The sequence below is a fragment of the Mastomys coucha genome, unplaced genomic scaffold (assembly GCF_008632895.1).
Source record: "Mastomys coucha isolate ucsf_1 unplaced genomic scaffold, UCSF_Mcou_1 pScaffold22, whole genome shotgun sequence".
In the NCBI taxonomy this organism is placed as follows: Eukaryota; Metazoa; Chordata; class Mammalia; order Rodentia; family Muridae; genus Mastomys; species Mastomys coucha.
Window position 1 is genome coordinate 213,047,159 of NW_022196905.1, and position 12,888 is coordinate 213,060,046.

General features: G+C 37.9%; 1 long non-coding RNA gene across 9 annotated transcripts in view; it reads left to right on the forward strand.

Moving 5' to 3' along the window:
* Window positions 1–12,888, forward strand: part of LOC116069578 — a 315,340-nt gene that overhangs the window by 244,074 nt on the left and 58,378 nt on the right. For 6 of the 9 annotated variants that reach the window (XR_004110044.1, XR_004110040.1, XR_004110042.1 and 3 more), the window contains 2 exons: window positions 1,407–1,515; window positions 3,237–3,788. This is a non-coding gene — a long non-coding RNA (uncharacterized LOC116069578). Of the gene's footprint in view, window positions 1–1,406; window positions 1,516–3,236; window positions 3,789–12,888 lie in introns of those variants that run through there. The other 3 variants (XR_004110045.1, XR_004110041.1, XR_004110048.1) reach the window with 3 other exon arrangements.

Here is a 12,888-nt window from a genome sequence, read left to right on the forward strand (position 1 = left end):
AAAGAAAGAAAGAAAGAAAGAGAGAGAGAAAGAAAGGAAGAAAAGAAAAAGAAAACCACTGCCCTAGTCTCACAGTATAACTGCTGCATCTATGCCTTAGTTTAACATTAGTAGAAAGAGCGTCATCATCATCATCATCATCATCATCATCATCATCATCATCATATCTAATGATATGCTTGATATGATAATTAAGTTAACTCACCAGTAGTACCTCAAGCTTATCATCAGGAGCCTAATAAATGTCAGGCATCATTATTGCTTGTTTTCATATTGGGCGTTGTTCCTCCCTATTTTTCCTATAAATTCTATGAAGATGGAAGACCACACCAGTTATGTATATCTATGTTTCCAATATTTACAAAATACCTTGGTGTGTGTTTGGTTTCTCAGAGCTTCTCACTGTGTGAACAACCTTCCTGAGTGTTCCCTCTGCCTCTACCCCAGTCTCTTAAACCTTGTTCTTGAATACTATTACTCCCTCATATCCCCAAACTTTAACTAGGAACTTGGTTATTATTCTATTTGGCTTTTTATATTTTATAAAAAGTTATTAAATATTTTAGTTATTATTATTGGTAGGAGGGTTGGTACATAAGTGGAACAAGGGTAAAATTTTGTGAAGCCAGTTTTCTTCATTTCTCCATGGGTTTTGGGTACTGAACTCAGGTCTCCAGGCTTGTGCAGCATATATCTTTCCCTACTAAGCCATCTTTCTAGGCCTTGCTTACTTTATGATACAAGGTCTGATGTAAACCAGACTAGCCTCAAACACATTGTTTAAAGAACTATGATCTTGAATTTCTGATCCTCTTGTTTCCACTTCATGAGTGTTAGCATTACAGGCGTGTGCTTTCTTTATTCTATTAAACTTTATCTTTATACTATGAACTGTTTAAGGGCTGGGTGCATCCATTTGCCTCTATATCCCCAGACCTAGCAGTATCTCCAGAACCTAGAAAATTCCTATACAGAGGGAATAGAAATATTCCTAGTACGTTTATCACTATAACATACTCCCTGAGATTGCATGGCTCTTTGCCTTGTGCATAGCAGACATACATGTTCCTAAGGGATGGTTCCTGTCTATGTTCAGAAACTCTCATGGCTTCAGGTGTTGCCTTTTCTCTTTCTACCTTTTGAGCTGCTCTCTGACCATGCCCACGAGTATCAAGCAGTCATACCAACCTGTGAATCTTTGATATTCCCCTGCCCCTAACCAGAATATCCTATGCCATCTCTTCACTTAGAACCAATGATGCTGCTCAAACTACTCATCAGGTCCCACCTTCCTTGTAACCTCCCAAGGGGCCAGTCCTCCTTATCATAACTATTACCAAGATGTCACTGGCTCCTACCTTAGTATCTGTCATGGTTCCCCTAAAGTTATTTTTTTTCTATTCCAGACAATTGCAAGGTTCAAATACAACTTTTATGTTACAGCATTCACAGAGCATGGGAAACAATGATTGCTCCAGAAGAAGCACAGAGAAGTATTTGGTGGATAAAGTTTAGGTAAGTGTATCTTGACTTTTATATTTCTTATGAATCCCATCTCTGTCTAAATTAATGAATTAAGTAAATTCTAAATATATCAAGTCATCAAGTCAATTCATCAAGTTCCACTCCATGTCCCTCTTGATAAGGACTCTTACTGATGACAGCTGGCAAGCGCAAGACATTTCTAAAGAAAGGATGGTACCTGAGTCCACAGGCAGTATGCTAGTAATGGATAGACAGGAACTCTCTGTTAGGACTGTGAAAGTCCCCTGTATATATGACAAGGAGCTGTGTGACTCAAGGAAGTATGCTATGATTATATCTATATTTGGAATATTTCTTCTATTCTCTTAATGAGAACTTTCCATGCCCTTGATAGTCATTTGTATGTAATAAAAAGGAATCAATAATGTTGAAAGTACAAATGCACTAAGAACCAGTGATAAACAAACTCTGTCTTAGAAGATCTAAACGTATCAGCCATTCCACTTCCCCTGAACTAACCCAGATATATTCAAGAAACCATAAAAGGAAGCTTTAGAGGCCTCTCACACTACACAATTCACAGACATAGACTAAATGATTGAGGTCTAGAGAGGTCATGATTTGGACATTCTCAAAGAGTGAGTTACAGCAAAGGCAGAATGAGCCAGATCCAACAGGTACTCCCTTCCACAATAGTCAAGAAAAGTACAGTATAACACCCCAGATATTTGCAATAAGTTAAAAATTTAGTCAATTAACATAAAATACAACATAAGAAAAGATGCTAAGCTGAAACACACAAGAAAATACTACTGCATTTATTGTCACACAGGAGAAAGGATATCTCATGAGTTGTTCCTTTGATGAAAATAAGCACTTCAGTTGTCTTACTTCTGGGAAGAACCCAAGGACATTTTGTTAGGGGGGCATCTATGAACACCCCTATACCCAGAGCAATAGGAACACACCACACCCAGACTTGAAGGGACCTAATTCTTTATCTATGACAACCTCTACATGTATTAACAGAATGTATACCCCATTCAGAATGTATACCACTAGACTAAGCAATGTCTGATCTAGAATTAAATTTGGGTTTCTTAATCCAAGAATGCTTAAACATAGAGTGCATGAAGCTTAGAATTAGACAACTCTGTATTTAAGCATACTTTCTATGTCAGCCATACCCAAGAGTTTGGGATGCTGGTCTCTGTTAAAAGCAAGGCCAAGCACCTGATCCTTCATTCTGTGTCCAGTGATTCTTTGGGCAATGGAATGTATTAGATTTAAAATGTTGCCAGTCTCCATGTCATCCACTGCTTCTGTAACTCAAAATACTTATTCTAAAATCCATTGCCAGGCTATGAGGAAGCTCAAGCCAAGAGGTAAAATAACATATCTGGACTTAGAGTCTCTCAACATCTACAATCAATAAAATATGCAGGAGAGAAAAACCTTTCGATGATTATCTTTTCAGTGCTGACTGCTGTCACTAGAATTCTTGACCTAGAGGTACTAGATAAGATAAATCAATGCCCCAAATGGGAAAGAGAAGCACAAAACGATCTCATTTGGTAAGCCACCATGTTTGGAGTAGTTTGTTACTCAGCAATAAGAAATGCGAACATATTTTATATGAAGACTTAGTATGGCAGCCCTCTGATCTGATCTGATTTGGCAGGACATTGTCCTGCACAATGACCAGTGCATGCTGCTTATCACTCATCAGAAGCTATGTTTTTTCCTTGTAGCATGGATTCTTGGATCTTATAAAAAAGAGAAGTAGAAATGAAAGTGTTTTCTCCCATCATCTCTGGTAATCTTGATTCCCATCTTTGTGACTTTGAACTCTATGCTCTGTGCTCTTGGAGGAAAGCAAAATGTGGTCACTGTGATTAAGTAATTTATCTCTTAAGCAAGAAGCTGGTACTTCTACTGGATCACGCTGAGTGTGTCATTCCCAGGATCAGCAGTGGAAGAAGGCTTATGGCTCAGACTGAGATAACAGATCCTGGCTGTTCAGATGGAAATGGGATGTCTTTGCACAAGCAGGATAAAAGGGAGTATGTCTTGAAGCAAGAAATCCCCTAATGTGTTTGCTAGCATGCCATCCTGTGATAAAACTCAAACAGAAAATGCAGTCACAGTTGCCAAAAAGCAGCTTTGAATCCCCAACCACTATGGACAGAACCACAGGAGCCAACCTGCCTTCTAAGAGTAAAAGAAACGTGGGGCAGAGGTAATAAAAAGAAGCTATGAATCTGAACTACAACCACACAATAAATTATAAACAAGAACTCTGAGTTCGATTCTTTTCTTTTGATGTGACTACTTTTGCATTGCCTATTACCTACTTTTATTTCCCTCTCCCAGTTTTCTGTTTTCCAATGTACAATGTGTTTAGTAGAATTTTATCTTATATCTCAGTATGGGATATCAGAGGGAGAATGTGAGAATTGCAGAAAGAATAGGCCTGATCCAAAGCTAATAAAAATTTTAAATCCTTTTGAAGGATTGGTTGTTTAGAAAAGGTAGTTTCTTTATAGCAGGCACAAACAATAGTCTACTGTTACATTCACTAAAAAGTTAAAATGGCGAAACACATACACACATATGTGTGAATGAGTATGTGGACATTGTGCTGTGCTGTGTTGACTGAATAAACTCAAGCTAAACTTCCCAGAACTCCTTGAATAGCTATACAAAGCACAAAACCATGGGGACCATTTCACAGATTTGGAAGGTGGAAGGAGAAACCCTCAACATTTGATGTATACATTGTTTTTGTTTTGTCTTGGCATTCTAAATGATAGGACACTCTTTGATTTTTAAGTTATATGATGTAAACAACTGAAGGAGAGGACGTGTTTTGGCATGAATCTGGCCACTCTCAGTAACACACATACACATACACAAAGATGAAATCACTGATTATGCCAGAGCTCTCATTCCCTGAAGCCCATCAGCAAGCAACCAAGTCTCACACACAAGGCAGGGTGGGATGGGAGCATTTCATAATTGTTGCTATACAGCCAGGTGATATAACAGCTCACATATATATGCACTATTCTGCCTTAATTAGTTGATGTGCTACAAGTTCTAACTCAAATGTGTCTCCTCCTTTGGTATCTTGAAATCTTGGGTCCATGTGTTCAACTCCACAGCAAGTTTTGCCATCTCCCCCCTTGTTCAGGGATGCCATGGCTCTTCCCTCTGTAGATCTTACTTTGTCCCAACTGCCTATCCTTCTGACTTAGAGTCTCACACCACATGAGAAGCAGCTTCTTTACACAGACCACTCAACGAATGCTAGATAGAATTTCTAGAAATCTTACCTAGATGTTCACTGTTTCTGCTTCTTTGATCAGGCAGAAACCTTCATCTCTTTTTTCTGTATACTGGCCTTCTTTCTACTCACACCCAGGACCTTCCCACTTATAATCCCCTCTCAGAAACACTCTAAATTTGCTGTCACCTCTGGCTCCTTCTCAAATGTTTTCACCTCTAATGTCATGTCTTTTGTGAAGCATTCCTGTACAAAAGCATCTGCAACAAAGCCCTAAGCATTCTTCATCAAATTCCATCCTTTATGGTTTCCATGGTACCAATTGTGCCATAAAATTATTTTTGCTTATGTACCTACAGGGTACCTATCTTTTGAATACTGATGATAACAGAGTTTATATATATATAGACTTTATCCTCTGAACTAAGCTTACCAGAGTAAGTGACCATGGTCCTTGCTAGATGAATGAACAACCTTGATCAAGTCCTTTACCTCTCAAGCCTTCTGATCTTCCAGTTGTCCATGGCATACTAAGGCTTTCCTTACAACAGAAATATCTAGAAGTTTCCCCAAAGGTGCATACAAAAAGAGTTTGTGTTGAATGCTTGATTCCAGATCCCAAAGCCCCTCCCCTATACCTTCTGCTAAGAGCCTCAGCAGATGCCAGGGAACCAAACTGCTGTGGTAGAATCTGCTCTATAATACTGATGAATGCCAGAAGGATATTTTTACATAATATTAGATTCTTCCTCTACTAATAGCTTCAGTATGCTGTTCCTTAATCTTCAAAACCACCTTCATACCTCCATATCCAGTAATTCTCATTCTCCAGTCCTTTGCTTTCCTGTTCACCCACAGAACCAATGACAATATCCATCCAGTGCCCACTGAATCATACTAACAGCAATGTCTAATTGATTTCCTTGCTTCTGCCTTACAGAGAAGAATAATACTGAACACCATTTTTATCTAGCCTGGAGATAGGGAGTAATGGAGAGATATAGGGAATTTCTGGAGAAAGTAGCTTTCATCCTATATTCAACATGCCCAAAGGAACATAAACCATGCCTTATATAGCACTAGAATAGATCTAAACTGTGTCTGCCAACTATATTTTATGAAATACAGATATATGTCAATCTAAGATGTTGTAATTCAATTTCAATTCCTAATTTAGTAATTTGGAAGGTGGTGAACATATCACCACCAAGGTTGTATTAGGCACCTCTTACATTACAAAGAAAACTAATCAACTCCATCAGATATGACCTTTCTCTGTTAGGTCCCACACCACACACATGGGTCTTTAATGGAGCTCAAGAAATTGTCCTGAGACAGATTTATTGGCAGGAGGAGACATAAAATGAAACAAAGACAAGTTTTACTCAAGAATTTCCTGCTTTGAGAAGGAAGGTCTTAACCTACAGAAAGATCATACTTTCTCCTTCGCTCACTCTCCTCTTTTCCTTGATTCTTCCTTTCCTCCCTTTCCCTTCTTTCCTGTTCTTCCCCCCACTATTTTTTTCATCTTCTCACTAAGTATTAACTGTTTAAAAGCACTTCCAATAATCAGGGTCTAGTCATATCCTAGACTCAGCCCCATGCGAGGTTTTGCCTCATGGGTCATGAGCCACAGAGGAAGCCAAGCCTTGTCAATACTTTGCTTTTGGTCTTTTAGTCCTCAAAATTATGCGAATATATTTGAAACATGTTGACCTACTGCTTTACAGTTAGCTGGTCATCCCAAGAAAATAAAACAAATGCATCTGTTCTGATTCACAGGCCCCTACCAGTTTGTTCAAAAGTATACAACATTTGCTCATATACACTCCATGAACATCCAGATACCAGAACTTTACTCATATTTTGTCCCAGATTGTATTTGTATGTTAATTTCTGTAATTTCTCATCAACACATAGCTGCCTTATGAGATTATGAACTCTAATCTTCTAGACAACATTACTTGTTTTAAATCTCTTTTAATTCATTGTTGAAACTTACATGTATAATATCCAGATATAATAGCTCATACCAGTAAGCTCAACATTCACAATCTTGAGATAGGAAGGCTGAAGTGCCAACCTGTGATACAAAGTATGCTCCAAGTAAACCTGGGCTACATCGAGAGATCCTATCTCACAAAATAAATAAAATGATATAATTATCTAATAAATGGAACTTAATTAATTCAATAACTACTAGTCTATCAAATTAAAGCCAACCATTAAAGGTATTCATCAGTTGTGAAATGACCATTTTACCAAAAGCAACTTACAGATTCAAAGCAATCCCAATCAAAACCTTACAATATTCTTTGCCAAAATAAACAAAAAAAATTTTAAGATTCATATGTAACCACAAAAGGCATAGATAGCCAAAGCAATAATGATAAGGGAAAAGTAATGTTGGAGGGATTGTCATTTCATAGTACAAGATATGTTACAGAGCTATGGTAATAGAAGCAATACAAAACTGACAGAAAACATATATAAATCCATAAAACAAAATAGAAGATTCCATCATGAGTACATGTAACTACAGCCAACTGTTGTTTGGCAAAGAAGCCAAAAATATATACTTGAGAAATACTTAAGTAAATGATTCTGGGGAAACTGAATACCCACATGTAAAAGAATTAAATTAGATCCATATCTACTACCCTTCACAAAAATTAGTCCCAAATGCATCAAAGACCTCACAATGAAACTTGAAACACTAAAACTACTAGAAGAAAACATGGCAGTATTCTACAAAATGTAGGTATAGGAAAGGATTTCCAAATTTCCATTTGCCCAGGAATTAAGTTCAACAGCTGACAAGTAGGACCTAAACAAAACTAAGAACCTTCTCTCCAACTAATGAAACAATCAAGCAAAGAGGAAGCATAGAAGATAGGAGAGAATCTTTGCTAGCTATATATCTGATAGAGTATTAATATCCAGAATATATAAAGAACTCAGAAAAAAAAGAGTCAAGAAAATGACCCAGCTTAAAATGAGCTTTATGTTTGAGCAGAAAGTATTCAAGTTGTCAATGAATATCTCAAAAAGTATTCCATTATCCTTAGCAACTAGGGAAACGCAAATTAAAATTACTTTGAGATAACTTTCCGCTTTCCTTATGCAGAAAGGTACCATGGGTACTTTCTAAGGCAGGACCAGCAGGGAGGCACAGGCCTCACAAGTGGCAGGGCAGCAGGGACAAGATTCTCTCTACCTCCAACTACACCTAGGAGGGACGGTAGATCCACAGCCCTCTCTGCCCCATCCATGAAAGCGGAGAGCTTGCCTCCAGGGAGTGCTCTAACCCAGGGACTCTGATGAGATCACCATTTTTTCTCTGGTGACTTTATAAGGCAGGACCAGCCAGAAGGCATAGGCCTCACAAGTGGCAGAGCAGCCTGAACAAAATCCTTTCTACCTCAGACTACACCTAGGAGGGACAACAGATCCGCAGCCCTCTCTTCAACTTTCCCAAAAATGAAGAGCCTGTCTCCAGGGTGTGATCTGACCCCAATACTTAGGAGGGACAACTAATTCATAGCCATCTGGGCCCAGGTTTTAAGAGAGGAGAGCTGATTTCACAGTAGTGCTGACACAGGTTTACAGACCCACAGGAGGAACAAGCTCCAGCCAGAGACAGCAAGAACATCTACCACCAGAGATCAACAGATGGCGAAAGGCAAATGCAAGAATCTTAGCAACAGAAACCAAGACTATTTGGCTTCATCAGAACCTAGTACTCCCTCCACAGCAAGTCCTGGATATCCCAAAACACCAGAAAAGCAGGTTATAGATCTAAAATTATATCTCACAATGGTAGAGGAATTTAAGGAGAACATGAAATACAAGAGAACACAGGTAAACAGGTTCAAGCCCTTAAAGAGGAAACACAAAAATCCCTTAAAGAATTACAGGAAAGCACAACCAAACAGGTGAAGGAATTGAGCAAAACCATCTAGGACCTAAACATGGAAGTAGAAACAGTTAAGAAATCACAAAGAGAGACAAGTCTTGAGATAGAAATCTTAAGAAAGAAGTCAGGAACCATAGATGCAAGCATCACCAACAGAATACAAGAGATAGAAGAGAGAATCTCAGTTGCAGAAGATACCATAGAAAACAATGGCACAACAGTCAAAGAAAACACAAAATGCAAAAAGTTCCTAACCCAAAACATCCAGGAAATCCAGAACAAAATGAGAAGACCATACCTAAGGATAATAGGTTTAGAAGAGAGTGAAGACCTCCAAGTTAAAAAGCCAGTAAATATCTTTAACAAAATTATGGAAGAAAACTTCCCTAACCTAAAGACAGGGATGCTCATGAACATACAAGAACCCTATAGAAGTCCAAATACACTGGACCAGAAAAGAAATTCCTCCCACCACATAATAGTCAAAACACCAAATGCACAAAACAAAGAAAGAATATTGAGAAAGTAGTGAGGGATAAAGGTCAAGTAACGTATAAAGGCAGACCTTCAGAATTATGCCAGACTTCTCGCCAGAGACAGCAAAAGCCAGAAGATCCTGGGTTGATCTCATACAGACCTTAAGAGAACACAAATGCCAGCCCAGGGTACTATACCCAGCAAAACTCTGGGTATACATGGAGAAACCAAAGATGGAGAAACCAAAGTATTCCATGACAAAACCAAATTTATACAATATATTTCCACAAGTCAGCCCTTCAAAGGGTAATAAATGGAAAATTCCAACACAAGGAAGGGAACTACATCCCTGAAAAAGAAAAAATATAATCTTCCAACAAAACTAAAAGAAGATAGCCACATGAGCAGAATTCTACCTCTAATAACAAAAATAACAGGAAGCAACAATTACTTTTCCTTAATATCCATCAATATCATTGGACTCAATTCCCCAATAAAATGATATAGAATATAAAATTGGGTACATAAACAGGACCAAACATTTTGTTGCATACAGGAAGCCCACCTCAGTGACAAAGACAGTTACTACTTCAGAATAAAAGGCTGGGAAAGAATTTTCCAGGCCAATGGTCCCAAGAAAAATGCTGGAGTAGCCATTCTAATATTGAATAAAATTGACTTTCACCCTAAAAAGGATTAAAAAGATAAGGAGGAACACTTCATACTCATCAAAGGTATGATCTACCAAGATGAACTCTCAATTCTGAACCTCTATGCTCCAAATGCAAGGATATCTAACTTCATAAAAGAAACTTTATTAAAGCTCAAATCATACATTGCATCACACACAATAATAGTGGGAGATTTAAATAGTGGGAGATCTGCAATGGACAGATCATGGAAACAAAAACTAAACAAAGAGAAACTAACAGATGTTATGAAACACATGGATTTAATTGATAACTATAGAACTTTTTATACTAAAATAAGAGGATATACCTTCTTCTCAGCACCTCATGGGTCATAAATCAGTCCTCCACAGATACAAGAAGATTGAAATAATTCTTTGTATCCTGTCAGATCACCAAGGACTGAGGCTACGTACACCAGCAATTTGACAGCACACCTGAAAGCTCTAGAACAAAAAGAAACAAATTCACCCAAGAGGAGTCAAAGGCAGGAAATAATCAAACTCGGGGCTGAAATCAACCAAATAGAAATAAAAAGAACTATACAAAGAATCAACCAAACCAGGTGCTGGTTCTTTGAGAAAATCAACAAAATAGATAAACCCCTAGCCAGACTAACTAGAGGGCACAGAGACAAGTATCCTAGTTAACAAGATCAGAAATGAAAAGGGAGATATAACAACAAACACTGAAGAAATCCAAAAAATCATGAGAATCTTGTACAAAAGCCTACATCAAAAAAACTGGAAAACCTGGATGAAATGGACAATTTCCTAGACAGATACCAGGTACCAAAATTAAATCAGGATCAGATCAATGATTTAAACAGTCCCATATCTACTAATGAAATAGAAACAGTCACTAATAGTCTCCCAACCAAAAAAGCCCAGGACCAGATGAGCTTAGTGCAGACCTTTTATCAGACCTTCAAAGAAGACCTAATACCACAACTCTTCAAACTATTCAACAAAATAGAAACTGAAGGCACTCTACCCAATTCGTTCTATGAAGCCAAAATTACTCTTATACTTAAACCACACAAAGACCTAATGAAGAAAGAAAACTTCAGACCAATTTCTCTTATGAATATCGATGCAAAAATACTCAATAAAATTCTTGCAAACCGAATCCAAGAACACATCAAAACGATCATCCACCATGATCAAGTAGGCTTCATCTCAGGGATGCAGGAATGGTTCAATATACAGAAATCCATCAACATAATTCACCATATAAACAACCTGAAAGAAAAAACCATATGATCATTTCATTAGATACTGAGAAGGCATTTGACAAAATTCAACATCCCTTCCTGATAAAAGTCTTGGAAAGATCAGGAATTCAAGCCCTATACTTAAACATAGTAAAAGTAATATACAGCTACTCAGTAGCCAACATCAAACTACATGGAGAGAAATTTGAAGCAACCCCTCTAGAATCAGGGACTAGTCAAGGCTGCTCACTCTCTCCTTACCTATTCAATATTGTACTTGAACTCCTAGCCAGAGCAATTAGACAACAAAAGGAGATCAAAGGGATATGAATTGGAAAGGAAGAAGTCATATTATTACTATTTGCTGATGATATGATAGTATACTTACGTGACCCCAAAAATTCCACCAGAGAGCTCCTAAACCTGATAAACAACTTCAGCAAAGTATCTGGATATAAAATTAACTCAAGCAAATTAGAGTCATTCCTCTATACAAAGGATAAAAAGGGTGAGAATGATATTAGGGAAATACCCTTCACAATAGTTACAAATAACATAAAATACCTTAGTGTGACTCTAACTAAACAAGTAAAAGATCTGTTTGACAAGAACTTCAAGTCTCTGAAGAAGGAAACTGAAGAAGATCTCAGAAGATGGAAAGATCTCCCATGCTCATGGATTGGCAGGATTAATAAAGTAAAAATGGTCATCTTGCCGAAAGCAATCTACAGATTCAATGCAATCCCCATTAAAATTCCAACTCAATTCTTCACAGACTTAGAAAGAGCAATTTGCAAATTCATCTGGAATAACAAAAAACCCAGGAAAGCCAAAACTATTCTCAACAATAATGGAACCTCTGGTAGAATCACCATCCCAGACCTTAAGCAATTGTGATACAAACTGCATGGTATTGGTACAGTGACAGGCAGGTAAATCAATGAAATAGAATTGAAGACCCAGAAATCAACCCAGACACCTATCACCATTTGATCTTTGACAAAGGAGCTAAAACCATCCAGTGGAAAAGAGACAGTATTTTCAGCAAATGGTGCTGGAACTGGCAGTTAGCATGCAGAAGAATGCATATCGATCCATTCCTTTCTCCTTGTACAAAGCTCAAGTCCAAGTGGATCAAGGACCTCCACATAAAACCAGATACAGTGAAACTAATAGAAAAGAAAATGGGGAAGAGCCTCGAGCACATAGGCATAGGGGAAAATTTCCTGAACCTAACAGCAATAGCTTGTGCTCTAAGATCAAGAATAGACAAATGGGACCTCATTAAGTTGCAAGGCTTCTGTAAGGCAAAAGACACTGTCAGTAGGACAAAAGGGCAACCAACAAATTGTGAAAAGATCTTTACCAATCCTACATCTGATAGAGGGCTAATATCCAATATATACGAAGAACTCAAGAAGTTAGACTCCAGAGAAACAAATAACCCTATTAAAAATGGAGTACAGAGCTAAACAAAGAATTATCAACTGAAAAATCCTGAATGGCTGAGAAGCACCTAAAGAAATGTTCAACATCCTTAGTCATCAGGGAAATGCAAATTAAAACAACCCTGAGATTCCACCTCATACCAGTCAGAATGGCTAGGATATAAAACTCAGGTGACAGCAGATACTGGCAAGGTTATGGAGAAAGAGGAACACTCCTTCATTGCTGGTGGGATTGCAAGCTGGTACAACCACTCTGGAAATCAATTTGGCAATTCCTCCAGAAATTGGACATAGTACTACCAGAAGACCACTCCTGGGCATATACCCAGAAGTTGCTCCAACATGTAATAAGGACACATGCTCCACCATGTTCA